The following is a 15,562-nucleotide window of genomic DNA, read 5'->3' on the forward strand; positions in this document are numbered from 1 at the left end:
ATAAATACATATGTAGGCTGAGCGTGCCACATCCAACCAGATTTCCTCTCCTTTCTCATTTGCAGAAAGCTCAGGCAGGTTCTCCTTTGGAGCAGTTGGTGCAGATACGCAACTGGAGCACGCAGAGACAGTCCCAGCAGTTTAGCAGAGATTAATTTTGCAGATGAATACAATCACACAGCAAAGGCGGGCATGTGCTGATGCAAGCTAACTGGTTTTAAACTAGTTTTAGAACAATCCCTCCTGTATCAAGCTTTTAGCTCTCACTTCCCACCATGGGCTCAATGCTCAACCCTTCCACAGCTTCACTTGGCTCTACATATTCTTATTGCAGCAGCAGAAGGCACGCTGAAACAGCAGGGCACTTCTACAGTGAGGAAAAAAGGCAGAAAAACAAGTAAAAATGCTTTTTGAGGAAATATAAAGGGGGGTTGCTTCTAATATTCTTCAGGATAAATAGATACAGAGCAATCCATGTAACATCCTGCTCTGTCAGGAGGATTTCTTCTCCTGAGTCCAGTACACATGGGAAGGATGAGAAAAGAAACTCAGAGTGCCGAAATTTGGGATATAAACGCGCTATTGAAACTGGAGGTTTTACACTAAAAGATGGCAAAAAAAAAAAAAAAAAATACTTGTGTCCCCCAGGCCTAAATATGCCTGCCTAAATATCCTCTATTAACCTAAAACTTTGAAAGATTTGCTGAATCAATGTCAACGTCAAAGCACAATGCCTGGCACTTGTTTTCCAGAAATTAGTTATTGGCAGCATCTAAAATGCACTGTGCCACCCCAGCTAACAGCTTGGACAAGAACTACAGTCACAGAATTCACTTTTTAGCTGCTGAGATCAAGGATAACAAACATGCATTTGTCAGCCACACCATGGTTCGTGCTAGCAGCATTCCTGACGTCCGATTATGTTTCATTCTGCCTCTGGCAGAAGTTTGGAGTTTCATTCTTGAAGTTGCATAATAGATACTTTTGATTTGTAATTGAATGGAAGATTATAATCAACCTTGGGATGTTCACTCGCTCGTGGAATAAAGCCACTAAGTCCACTATAAATATTTATAAATTTTTCCACATTTGTTAGTATAATTAAAGGGAAGGAAATTCAATGCAACAGTTGGGGGAGGGAGGGAAGTAAAACCTGTTATTTACGGTGTCCTTTAAAATTAAATGTATAGGCATTAATTGCTTATTATACACACTGTTATTCAACCAGCAACGTGCAGAAAACCGAGCCAAAGAGAAGGGTCTACTGCTTACAAACACCCTTCAATAATTTGTCCCAGCCGGTCATTCAGATGAGAAAAGGCAGAGAGCATCTCGTTCGCTCCATTTCCACCAGCAGAGGATATAAGATGCTACCGCAGCAGCTCGGGATCATTTTACACAGCGCAGCACCGTGTGAATGACTGTGCAGTGTCAGATGCTACCAGCCCAATTTAGGAGCATTTTATACTGCTACATCCCAGGCAAGACAAACGCAATCGGCCCTGTTATCACTATATATAAACCACCCACGAGTCCCTGGCAGAGATGCAAGGGCACGTAGTGGTTAGGAAAATGCTGGCTCCAGCTCTATCCTTGCTGCTGCTCCCCTTGGAGGAAAATCACCCATCACCTGGGAACTAGATTTGCGAAGGCAAACAACAGCCTCATCACCAGCTGAGAAATTGCAAGTTTTTACACTGCAGTTCCAGAAGAGGTGCACCCATTTTTAAAAACATTGACTGTTTCGGGTTTTGGATTTTAAAGCTCATCTTCAAGCAAGAAGATGGGGCATTTCATTCCATTTCTGTCACCTGTTCATTCTTCTTTTAATAATACATGCTTCTGTTAAAAAGGGCAGCGTTCTATTTTTAGACTATCCTATAAGATATAAGAAGGCATCCACCAGCTTTTACTTCAGGTACCGGGAAGGTTTGGGAATCTGTAAAAACGGGGTGCAGATAAGAGCTGGTCCCAGTTTGCAGGGAAGGATGTGCATGTTAGATGAGAAAGCGCCGCAAATGTGCCCAGCTTTCTTCGACTGCCTGAAACGTGCTGCCAGAAAAGTGGGGAGCGAGGGAGAAACAAAACACAAACACTGAAGTGCTATTGCTTGGAAACCACTTTAATGAAAGCCGCCGCAGAATATGACAAGATACCTAACCTGCGCTGACAGGGGAAACAGCGAAATGAAATCCACACAGCCACTTTTACATGCCCTCCGCTATAAAAATAGCTGGATAATAACCATTTCGCAGCTGAATACGTTTGAAGGATCCGACACCTCTCTGAACGTAAAGACTGCTGCGGAACGGGGAGAAGCCCTTCTGGAAGCATCAGCTTTGAGGCAGGAAGATCCTTCTCCACTACCGCCGTAAAGGACAAAGAGCTTACCAGAATTAAGGGATGTCTCGGTCCCTTCTCAATAAAATACTCCCTCTTCCTATTTGCTGTGCTACAAATAGGCTTAGTGTGTGTTTTTTTCTTTTCAACACAGAAGCATGGTATGTTCCTGAAGGATGCTGCCTATGTGCTCATTTTGGGAGCCCTGAGTAGCTCCCTGCCCGGGGAGAGGGACCACACTCACTGCCCAGCCTCCATCACCTCGATACCCTGGGAACGGGAGCAGGAACGGACTCATGGTCTCTCTAATTTCTCTCAAATTCATTCCTCTGCAGAAAGGAGTTTCTCCTCCTGGCACTGAAACTGAACTCCTGCCCAGGGATTTGATAAGCAATGCTGAGTTGGTCTGATAAAACCCTGACTCCTGCCGCAAACGCGGGACAGGCAGACACCAGGCTGTGTGGCAGGATCACATCAGGAACAACAGACGTGGAAAAGGTCACGGCTCCAACCTTTACTCATTAAGCCCTTCCTAGAGCCCAGCAGAGTTTGTTTGCTGGATATAACAGCATCCCCCAAAACCACGTCAGTGATACACGGGCTTTAAAGCAGATCATTGAACCAAAAAAATAAATGCCAAGTCAGAAGCAGCAGCGTATGCTAAGGGACGTTTTGCTCGAATAAAACCAAACACATTTCAAAACCTCCCCATTGAGTAGCTGTGTCCATCTACACTTCTGAACTCCTCACCGCCTACCTGGAGGCATTTAGTGTCCACACAAGAGGAGTGAGCAGCTAACAAGGACAATATCATCGTGAGAAAGCCCAATGACAAATGGAGAAAATGGGGAAAAAATAAATAAATAAATAAAACTGGAATGACTGATCTCTACCCCATACTTAAAAAAGCCCAGCTGGGAAGCATACCCAGGTCACACAGCCAAGCTGCCTTCAGATTTTTTTCCTAATCCCACCTTCGTTCCTTTCAGGCTGTACATTTCTTTATTTATTTATAAGAATCCAGAGTTCAACAGCACCACGCTGTTATATCACTCTTGTTTTATTTCAGCCCAGCCACAAAGTGAACCGGGCAGGTGCTAGCACTTCAGACCCTCAGAGCCCTATTGCCAAGCATCACGCCCCGTTTGCTGGAGGATTTGCAGGTACTACTGCACTGCAGTGCCTCTTCCAAGAGGCTACAACCATATGCTGCGCTTCCAGTTAAAAAAAGAAAGCCCATTTTTCCTTTCTCTCACTTTTTTTTTTTTTTTTAAAGCAACACCCGGTACATGCACCCTGCTGTGGTGCACACAGCGTGGCCAGCTCAAGCTGGTGTCCTGCTAAGCACCCTAACCCAAATCCCACCAAATTCATCCGTGGCTGAAACTCACTGGTCAGGGACATGGGCTGGGCTCCCTGAATCCGTTTCTGTCCTCAAATCCCTCCTCTGCCACTTGCAGCACGGAGATGGGAGAAGCCTCCATTAATCATTCCTTATTTTGGAGGCAATGTATTAGCTGGGAAAACTGGAGCCCAGGAGGTTCCCCTGACCCCCAGGCAGCCCAGAGGCTGTGGGGTCTCCTCCTTGGAGAGCTCCAAAAGCCGCCTGGCCATGGGCCTGGGCACCCTGCTCTGGGTGGCCCTGCTGGGGCAGGGGCTGGGCCCGAGGGACCCCGAGGTGCTGCCAGCCTCACCAGGCTGCGATTCTGTGCAAAGCTATTTTCCAAGGCACTGGGCATAAACCAGTGTGCAGGGCAGCTGGCCCCACACCACTGCAGGAATTAGGGCACGGGGAGTGAAAAGGCTCGGTGAAAGCACCTGCACTGCCACATCCACAAGGGAAGCCTTAACCTGGATCGGGACCAGCAACAAGCCAGGCTACCCAAAGGTTACTTAGCATAATGCACCAGAGGAAACCCCCATTTACTGCGCAGGGTGGGGTTTTTCCAAGATTTTTGCCCAGCCAGCGATGGAGAAGCAACAGAACAGCTGCAGCAGACGAGGAGATGGATACTCTTTTTTTTTTTTGGTCCAGTTCCCTATCACAGTGTAAGTAATCTCTGCTCTCATCACCAAGAATGTTTGCAATGACTGCAGAACAGAAACCCGATTTTCTCCGTCGGATCCCTCACCCCCGTCTTGGGCTAACGTCTATATTAAGCTTTCGTTTCCTGGCCTGGGTTTTCAGCTTTTGTGTTGTTTTGTTTTTTTTTTTTTTTTTTTTTTTTTGTTTTGTTTTTTTTTTAATTGAACCTCCCTGTGCTCCATACAAGCCTTCCACGTAATGAAGTAAACAGCACCACAATGCATTCCTCCACACTAGCTGAACCCGCTAAATAGCTGCTTGTAGTTGGAGGCCGAAGCAGCTGGGTGTTGGATTACAAACGAAAAACAAATGCCAAGGCATGGCCGTAATATGTGCAATACATTGATGACCTACTGCACCGAGCTCTCCGCGCTTAAATAACTCCTCTCAAAGCAGGCTGCCCATTCAAAATGTTTTACAGCTCAGGGAAGAGAGCGTGGTTCAAGCTCGCGAGGCACGCTTTAAACATTCAAGGCAACGTTTTTGCCTGATTTTTTGCACAAACAAAAATTTCACTGTCCAGAGGAGGGGGGCGGGGGGGGGAAATGCATGATGCTGGACGGCATTTCACGCTCGTGAATCGCTTCCAAAGGGCAGCGTCCCTCCCCACCGGATCCAGGCTCAATGTGGTCGGGGGGGAGGATTTGTGAAGCTGTCCGCAGCCACTTGAGCCCCCCCCCAGAGCCTCCTTTTCCAAGCCTGCCTGCCTGGAGAAGAGCAGCGCTTTTCAGAGCCTGCAGAGTACACAACCACGGCCAAACAGCACGCACAGCGTTTTCAGGCATTGTATCAGCATAGCACAATCTGGAGTGCACCTAGTAAAACTAGCCACGTAGCTCCCCGAGTGCTTTTAGGTTCCAGGCGAGGTATGCGGGGTCTCTGACCTCCTGCGCAGCAGGAAGAGATGGGTGTTTTCCCTCAAGCTACAACCGGAGTTAAGTTAAAGCAGCCACCAAGTAAAATCTCCCCCCAAATTTTATTTTTTTCCAGTAAGGTAACAACTGCACAATGGCTGTACTGCTCTAAAATTGTAGCAGGGAAGCTCTCACCCACAGTTCAGTGAGGTCCTGGGAGGTCACCTAACCGTGTCCCCGTGAACAACTCTCACATCTCATCTCCAGCAAAATTTCTAGCAGAAGGGGAGGACGTGGTAGCTCATTTCACTGCAACAACACGCCTACTCAGCCACAGAGCTGCAGCTCCCACTTGCCTTGTCTTCCCCCAAAATCAGAGCGTGGCCTAGTTTAAAGCTGTTGTCTAAAGCCACGCATTGCGGGACCACGAGCAACATTTCAAGAATTCATTTTGGTGCTGTAAAGTTTGCTGTAGGAGCTCACACAACGGCAATTCTGCAAGGAGAAATGAATGGCCAACACGCTGAAGGTTCCCCATAGCAAGAGAGACCCAGGGGCTGGCACTCACCTGCTCTGCTGCCCACACATGGGGAGGTCTTTGCGGAGGAGACGTGCATCCTCCCTGGCAGAGGATGTAGTGGCTTGGACTCTAGGAATGGCAAATCAGCCTCATGATAAAGCTTAAACCCTACTTGTAATAAGTACAAGTGCCTCTGGCTTTGAAGAACTGCTCACTTTGGAAGAGGGTGAACCTTATAATACTTCACTTGACCTTGATTTCTCTTTGCTTTTTGTTTGTTTTTGCTTTAGATGCTGCGTTCAGTGCAGAACAGGAATATCTCACTCAACAAAGATTAACTCAAGTTGTCCCAAAAGAATCAAAACTTCTTGGGCGTATTAGCAGTGAGCGGGATACAACCATCAGCATCTCATCAGCTCTGCCAACATCTCGGTCACTTGGTTGCAGAAAGTTGCAGACACCTGAATACGTCTCAGGCAGGATACCTGACTGCAGACAAAAAGCCAGTGCAGCAAGAAAACAAAACCAAAATTGCACCTTATTAAAATGTTTATGGATTAAGAGGTGACTCAAACAGGAAAGGAGGCCGTTTAAGATGGGGGTCACAAAGGACATGTGCTTCATAAATCAGAGTAGCACAGGCTGAAGAAGTTGGCTCTTCATGATCTGTTTTGTGAATATTCCCCTCCATAAAGGAGGGGAGATGCTGCTGGGGGAGTTTTTGACTACATATCCAAAAGAAAAACAAGTCAGAAGCCACTGGCTGCTCTGCACTTGGTCCTGACCCATGCTGTTGGTTAGGCAGGGAACGCTCCAAACAGCTCATCATTACTTGTGCATAAACCACAGGCTGAAATTTAAAAGCGCCCAGGATATGCTCTTATGAACATAGAAAACTTTAGAGAAGCTGGATAGGGCTCAGGAGTATTAGACTGAGACAGACCTGGAGAAACCTCTAGAGGAAACAGACATTTGCAAGTGCCAGCCTGGATTAAGATCAGTGCAAGTGTACCTGTGCCCGATGGAGCTCTCCTGCTCCCCACTCCATCCTCGTCTGATTTATCTCATTCATTGAAAATTTGTCCCTTACTCCCTTCTCCTGCCGGGACAACTGTTGAGCACAGTAGAGTCAGCTCACAAAGAGGTGAGGACAACAAGGAAAGTCCAAAATCACAGAGATTCTCACTCCACTTTCTGACCCCTCACATGTGTTGCTGTAGAATAAGGGAAGGAGAAAAAAGCTCACTACAGCAAAACACCATTTCTTTTTTGGGGTCCAGTATGTATGAAAACCTAGCTAGTTTTTACCAGCAGCTGGCCTACAATCTGCATGGTATTTCCAGAAGTGCTTCAAGGACAATGTACTCAATGGAGCTAGAGCAGCTCACTCGTTTTGTAACAGCAGCTGGAGAGGTTTGCAGCATTGCTGCTTTTAAGAAGAGGAAAAGTCCGGATGACTTTTAGGAATGCAAACACACACACAAGAAAAAAAAAAAAAAAAAGAAACAAGTTTGGTTCAGCTGTGATTTCAAATTAGAGGGCACTCTAAAACTTGGCTCCTGTGAGGATAACAGCAGCTTTTCCACACAGGGATTTTAACCCAACTTCTAGGAAGGAAAATCCTGAAGAGCACTGAAAGCCACACCAACAGCACTGTAGGAAATGAAAAACCCAGGGAGCCACCCAAAGATCCCGAGATGTCCTTCACCTTCCCACTGCCACCCTCATGTCCCACCAACACATCTCCTGGTCCATCCTGGCATCTGCTCCCATGGTTGCCAGGCTGGATCTTGCCATGGACAGTGTCACCTGTCCCACAGCCTGTCCGGTGGCCCTCAGACCAGGCGAAGCCACTGTTGGGATTACAGTAGGTTTTAAAAAGCACCCAGCAGGTTATCTTGGAAATGAGCATTGGGCCAAGGAGATGAGGAATGTTGGATGAGATGCAACTGCAGGAGTGTACGTGGGCACAGAGCCGCATGGCCAAGTGCCTGGCTCGCTGGCTGCCCTGGCAGTGTCCTCCTCCTTATGTCCTGGTGGGACAGGGCCCTTTCTTCTGGCTTTCCCCATGCTTTGGTTGCTTCCAGCAGAGAGCATGGTGAGAAACGTGCTGTTTCCCCAAGCAGGACATGGAAGGGCAAGGGGAGCAGCCGCCTTGCCAGCCAGGTTCTGGAGGTTGGAGGGAGGGGATAAGTGGAACAAGATGCTGCCTTTCCTCCTGGTGACATCAAAAGTGACAAAAATCCAGCCTTCCAGCAACTCTTAGCACCAACAACAGGCTTTTAATCGCCTTTTAATCGCTGCTGCACCTGTACTACCAGTCCAAGTCCCAGGAGCTGCAACAAGGGCATGGCACACAGCAGCTCCCATGCTGAGGCTTGGGTTTGTCCTGTGCTGACAGCGTGCCCGAAACCCTACAGTCATGGAAAGCTGGATGGCAGGCTGGAGAAACCTCCTCCTGGCACCGGGTCAACAGAAGCAGATGTAGGTGGACGTGGAAGAGAAGTCTACCGTAGAGTAAAAATACCCTTGCCTTATAAAGCTGTCATTCACCCTCAAGATTAATATGTCACGAGGGTCTGTAGCAACTCAGAACTAGCCATTTCCATGCGGAACCTCCTCTTCTCAAATAAGCAAAATGTCAGGTAGCATCAGGTCAGCCTCAAATGGGATTTCTCTTTCCCTGCTTTGACTCCTAGCCACTTACCCGGCTTACCTTGAAGGGCACGCGATACGGAGCAACTGAGGTGAGGCCTGACAGGACAAAGGTTGCTTGGTTGCCTTCAGAGGTGGCAGGTTTGCACACACGCACCCTGACCTTTGTGTTTTGTGGAAAAGATGATTTTTTGCTTGGAAAAATCAGGCTTGTGTCAGGCACCATCTCCAGGAGAGGAGCTTGCAGGGTGCTCGGGCAGGCAAGAAGCTGCTGCTGGGTTTTGGATCGATGTCCCATCACAGAGACCTTCCCCACCTGGTTTTTGTCTTTTTCCTGGCTGACTTGAGGGCAGGATTTCCAAAGTTTGCACTTCCAATGACAAATGAGGGGAATTAGCTCATCAGTTACTTTCAGAAAGTCTCTTGCCTCAAAACCTGGTCTCAGTTAGGGTCAGCGTCAGCCCTGCTTACGGGCCTGGCTGGATGCCACCATAGCTCGTGAGAGGAGTGGGCCCCATGTCTTTACAGCTGCAGGTAGAAATATTAAGAACAACATAGGTAGCTACATTTCATACAAAGGTACCAGTCCGAGACTTTTAAACACCTTGCAAGCTATTTTTTCCCTGTGCTTTTCTGACCCAGGGATTCCCGAGTGGTGCTCAGGGACCCACCAGGCTGTCAGTGCCCCAGAGTCAGTGTAGGTTTTCAACTGCACGGCTGACCATAAATAGGAGTTTCTTCATGAAAAATTCAAAGGGGGGATCGGTGTTGAGAAAGCTCAGGAACGTTTCTCCATTACACTACAATCACATCTGAATTCTTTCCAGCTTTGGCCTCACTGCACTGAATCCATCCTTCTCAGAGCTTGTACACTAAAATCTGCCAGGACTTCTGTGTAAATGGGTCCCTAGGTGCTCAGCAAAGGGCCATACATGCCACCAGCCTTCCAACCCAAACACCACGTGTTTGTTCAATTCCTGTTAAAGAGGGACAGACAAACACACAGGAGATGCAGCTATCAAAAGCTTTAAGTCGCATGATACCAAGATCCGGAGACAGAAGAGGTGCAGAAACAAAAAAGCAAGGGAAGTGCTGAAAGGAAACATCAGCAAGCCTCCTTGTCTCTCTTCCTGCAAATCTTCCGACTACCCCACTCTTTCCTCTCGAAATCTACTAATGTTTGGCATTCCTAAAGGTCCCCTTCCTCTCCTCCCCTGGGAACCAGGCCCTCCACAACTCCAAAAACAGGATAATTAAACAAAACAAAACAACAAGCTTTGCATGCTATTAAACTCCAGCATTATTGTAAACATACACTTTCTGCCACTTGGCCAGCTTTGGCAACAGAAAGGAATTGATTCTCCCCTCTTTCAGTTTCATATCTGGTAAAGAAATACCAAAAAAACAGGGAAACAAGTACTTCCAGGCCTTTTTTTTTTTTTTTTTTTTTTTTTTTTTGAAGTACCACTAAAAATAAAAACAAACACATTACTTTCACGAAATTGACCACAACACTTCGAGCCCTTGAGGCCTCAATAAATATTTTTATGATGAAACTGGCAAGAAAAGATAATACTTGAGACATTTATAGGGCTTTTTTCCCCCCCCTTTGTAAACATACCACAGAAGTTGAAGCAGAAAAGACAGAACTATTATTTCCCTAATTCTCCAAAGTTAGAACAGAAGAGACAAAAGGAGATGCCTTAACATTTTATTAAGAGGAGACTTCGTTGGGAGACCTCTCTCAGGAGCTCCCATTAACTCATTCTTGCAGCTTCTTTGAAGCGACATCAACAACAGTAATTTAATTTACAGTCCAGATAAAAGGCATTTCCAAAGATGTGACAGTAAGGAGAGAGGGCTTAGTAGGGCATTGCCAGCTGAATTCAGCACAGTTACTTGCTGCCTGCTTGCGATTTAACTCTTGACAGCTCATCCTCCACAAAACCCCAAACTACTGCAGAGCATCACAACCCAGATGCCATTGGGGAAAAAGGGGGAGCAATACGTGTGAGTGTCCATATACATGAACAGGCCACGCAACATCTCTAAATTGCAGATAAAATGCATCGGATCACAGCAAGCAATGCCCAGATTTTGCAAAATCTGTATTTTGTATCAGATTTTTGTAATTTATACATCAAAGTAGCTGGGGGAGCTGCCCTGGGCCGCAGATGCTCCAGCCCCGCAGGTTTGGTTCAACCCCTCTCCAGGGCCTTTTGAATGGGAGAAGCGGCAGAAGAAATATGCATAAAGAATTGCAAGCATCCACCCCAAACAGCCACTTGGGAGAAAGATAAATAAAAAGCCTTTATCAGGCAAGGGGCTTAAGGACTGCTGACTAATAGCAGGCCCTTTGTCACTCAAGCTCCAAAGAGCGGGCTTGGACAGGGCCTTCCCCTCCATAGGGACAGGACAGGGAGAGCTTCCTCCGTTTCCACTTGGGATCCTCCAGCCATGAGGAGCAACAAATATGTGCGTGATGGCAAGGGAGCAGAGTTCATTGCAAAAGCAGAGGGACTAACACGACCATCGCCACAGGACAACTTCACTCTTGTTGAGAGAAGCCATGAGAAGGCCCCATCCACAGCGCCCATCGCCTCCTCTATCAGGCAGGAGGACGTGTCTGCTGCCAAAGGTCCTGGAGGAGCAGTGTTTACAGCTGTCACCTCCACTGAACTACCAGGACTGACTTCAGGCTACCCTTCCCTGCAAACAGGAGATAAACATCTGTGGAGATATGTAATCTGCAAAGGAGCCTGGCTTTCCCGGCCTAGCCGCTGCTGACAAGCTCGGCAGCACTGCCCATAAAAACACCCTGACACATTCCCTGCACACACACAAATAAAAAAAAAAAACTACCAGGCTCGCCTGCTTTTGTTCTGACAAGTGAGAAAACGTTTACTGAAGTCGGAACTGACAATTTCTTCTGAAGAGAGAGAAAGGTGGAGAGCGCACACCCAAAAAGACGCAAGAAAAGCCGACAAGTTGCATGAGAAATGTTAAAAGAAAAAGGTTAGTAAAAATAAAAAAACACAACCCAAGCCCCGGTATCACTTGCTACTGGCCACATGTCCTATTAGTAGAAACCTTCTATAAATACCCTATCAGCAGCACACAAACCTGGATGGACACATGGATGAGGAGGAGGTGACCAACATGAGGTATGAACAAGCTCCGTGTCCTATAACAGGTGCCTGATCCTACAGCCTCCGGGATCTGAAGACCTAAGAACCCCACCCAGCAACTGAAGAGAGTAAAACTCCCCTGAGACTATTTTTCTGCACAACATAGGGATGACATCTCGGGAAAATTTCACTGACTGAAGGGCTCAGGGACATCATCCATATTCCTTCCTGGAGACCATGCCCTTCATGGAAAGCCCCAAAAGGACCAGAGCTGCTCTCACAAACCTGCAGCACTAAAAGAGCTGCTAGCAACTGGATTACACCCCAAGTAAGACAAGAAATCCTCTGTTTGAAGAAAACATGAGAGGACAAACTTCACGCACTGCCATGCCCAGCTGACAGCAGCCAACCTGTCCCTGTAGATGTGGCGGCATCAGCTCCTGCCCTTCTCTTCCTTCACAGGGTTTCTCACTACCCTGTGAAGAGCTGGATTTTTGTCTGCTGCAAACCCATCTCTCAGAGACATTTAGAGGAGATGTAAAATGTTACCTTCCATTTAAAGGAAAATACTTTCCAGCCCTCAAGCAATGGGAAAAGAAATACGAAAAGCACAAGAACGCCACCAGCGTGCGTTCTCACACTTGAAGCCCCAGATAGCAAATAAAAACAAGCCAGTTATATTGGTAGTTGTTTGCTTTCAATTCCCAATATCTAAAGCCAAGTCTGCAGGTTTTACTGGGAGGGAGGGAGAGAACAGGACAACGAACTCATCATTTTTAACACTGACAATAATCTGCTGCTCAGACCTGTTCGTCCAGCGCGGCGGCGGGATGGGAAGGAGCAGTAGTATTTCATGCTCCCAGACCTACAGTCTACATCCATAATCAGCTTTCCAGCACCACCACACGCTTCAGGAGAAGACCCAAGCAGATTTATAGGAGGCTGCTTCTGGATTACAAGTCCCCAAGGAAATTTTCCTCCCAACACCCACAAGTCAGAGGTTGATTTATACCCAACATATAATAGACTCTATTCCTCGGAGACAACTCCTTGTCTTCAACCTCACTACCATTGCTGCAATTGGAGGTTCAGTTTGTTTTAACAGTTGTAGAGTTTATAAATACTGAAAGCAGCACTCAATTTAGGCTGGAGACAGTTAAACTAGCCTACACCAACAGGACGCCAAGCGGTAAAGAACAGTAATGAGATGATGACACATTCATAACCTAAAGCTTTCATTAAAAACTTGCAGCCCAAGAAAAGAGCTCTCCTGTTCTGAGCCGAAATGTTGGCTTCCTGTAATTGCTCAAAGAGCAAATTTTTGCACAAACCCACAAAACCTGGAGAGAGCTCCTGAAGAGCACATGGATCTGTTTGACAGAAACTGGGGAAGCACCAGCTGGAAGGGCTGTAAATGAGGTGGGGTGCAAAATATTTCAGACGCCACCAAATCTTTGGCGTGCATCCACACAGCAAGGAGCCACTGACAGTGGTACCAGCATGAAGACAGGAGCCCTCGGAAAGCCAATTCAGGAAAAATCAGGATTCCTGAAGAGGAGTTGCTGGATGCCACAAGTCCCTAGACAGAGCTGTCTTCATCCGTAAGCAATCCGTGATTCTGTGAAACTCTGAACAAAGCCATGGCACACCCACTGACCAACTGCAAAACTAGGAGCTTGACACAGAACCCGAGCTTGAGGTGAAGCTACCTATGTGGTAAATTATTAAAATGATAACAACCGTAGGCATTTACCTCCTAGCATTTTCCCTGGCCTAACATATGATGGGAACATTGAGATGATCTAGAGGTTCAAAGCCCTGCCTTTGGGGGTCAGACCACAGACTTCAACTCACCCAAACACCACCAAGGGTGCAGGCATTGCTCCCATAGAGCACGTCCCTGCTTTGGTCCCATCTGTGCTGGTGACAGCAGCATGTTCACATCCCACTGGTGTGGTACACCCAGAGCATCATCTTCAGGATGTCTGAAAGCTAAGCTGGCATTTCCATTGCAGGAGACAGCCTTTTACAGAGATGATCCGATTGTGCTGTTGTTGCTTCTGCAAGTGTTTCTAACACCGGTGAATGTCTCAAGGACATGAGCATTTCCAGAACATCACAAACCCAAATACAGGGGGGAGAGAGGCACCAAGATTTAGTCTCCAAAACCTTGCGAATGAAGCTCTGCCAAAGCACGAGTTTAACTTTTATAGCTGTGCAAAATCAAATCAAACTGTCCAGTAAGTGAGAAAGATCCATTTATCTATCCAACTAGAAAAATATCTGCTGGTTAAAGAAACAGCAGCCAAACAAAGAGATTTTAAGCTCTGGCTATGTTTTACAATGCAGAAGTCAGAGCCTCAAAACTATGTCCCTGGGAATGCCAACATGTGGCATGAATGAAAACAAGACCCAGGATACAAAAAGGGGGCAACAAAAAAGGGGAAAAAGCACACAACCTCCTTTCCTGCACAGTTCTGCCCTATGACTATGTGCCACTGAAAGAGAGTTTTGTTTGCGTTTGTTTGTTTTTGTTTTCAAAAAAATTGAACCCTTTGGCTTGAGCTTAAAGACAGACAAAAGTAACCACTTTTACAATTCAGTTTGGTTTCATAAAGTTTTGTGTATTTGTTTTTTCAAACAGCACAAACCAAAAGGAATAGCTCTTCCTTCCAGAAGGGCCACCCCCTACATCTTCTCAATACAAGAGGAAGAGAAGAGGAGGTCAAACACCTTGGCTCTCAAAACCATGCCCGCAAATGGGAACCATCTCCACAAAGACCATCCCAAATGGAAGAAAAACAAAACAAAACAAAAAATGCAACCAACCCCATCTTCAGACCCTACCCCTTTGCAGGATTCACGGAGAAGAAGAAAGGAAAGTCATAACACAAATTCTCATAGAGAAATACGTTTAAGAAAGCAAAGCACAAAGATTGATTAGAGTGTTCCGCTGCTTTAATAAAGAGCCTAATGATGTCCAAATTATAGCAAAGCTCAATTGTGTAACCAAGGAGCCAAGATTTCATCCTTGATAAGGACATGGATTTCTGTCTCGCAGGAGAAGCCTGCAGTTCACTAACAAAGATGACCTTTTATATTATACCCTTCAAGGCCACAATTAGCTGGAGAAATACTGTACTAACTTGGCAACATGAGTTTTTGTACACTGTGCTAATTTTTAGCAGAATCTTGCCAAGACCATTACCATCTCCTAACAAGAAAAAAAAAAAAAACTACAAATACAAAACCCACTGCTCTCCAGACCCAAATTACTTTCCACAATTCAATGCAATTTTAATTAAGATGATTAAATTACAGCAAAAATGATTAAGATGATATCCCACAGCAAAGCACTAAAGGTATAACACCTTAATCCAGAAGAAGCTGGCATTCACATATCCATGATAAAGCATTCATGAAAAAGCTAGAATTTTACACATGAACCAATTTTACATCACTCAAACAATACCTTGGGAGATATTTGTCACAAGTTAAAAAACAGTGACATCCATCAACAGAGCACAGTTTTTCTTAGACTACACAGAAAGAAATCTACACAGAAAAATTGAAAAGGCTACAATTACTTTGACAATGTTTCTACAGCTCAAAGGAATTTGGGGGTTGAAATAAATGGTTTCCTTCTCCTTCCCAGGGCTCCCAAAATCAATTTTATATATAATTCTTCTCGTTTTTAAACAGAAGTCAGATCAGAAATACATGTGAAATCAGGTCAGCGCAATCATCGTGTACATGGTACATTTCCACTATTGCCTATTAACTACGAGGGTTAAATGAATGAGGAAAACCTCAGATCCATATTTCACCAGTGGAAATTATTAATAAAAACATAGCGCTGCTCAGCTGCTAACCCCACAACCCAGCCAGGCCTCTTCTCCTTCAGGGCAGGGTAAGTGGCACCGAAGTGGTGAGCAGGGCTCGCTGCACGGAGGGATGCGCCCCATCGAGACTTCACATC

At 46.1% G+C, this 15,562-nt stretch overlaps 1 protein-coding gene across 1 annotated transcript in view; it reads right to left on the reverse strand.

Annotated features, from left to right (window-relative positions):
• Positions 1 to 15,562, reverse strand: part of ACVR2B (activin A receptor type 2B) — a 92,094-nt gene that overhangs the window by 65,308 nt on the left and 11,224 nt on the right. The gene's annotated exons all lie outside the window — the stretch shown is intronic.

Source organism: Aythya ferina, assembly GCF_964211825.1.
Source record: "Aythya ferina genome assembly, chromosome: 2".
Classification (NCBI taxonomy): Eukaryota; Metazoa; Chordata; class Aves; order Anseriformes; family Anatidae; genus Aythya; species Aythya ferina.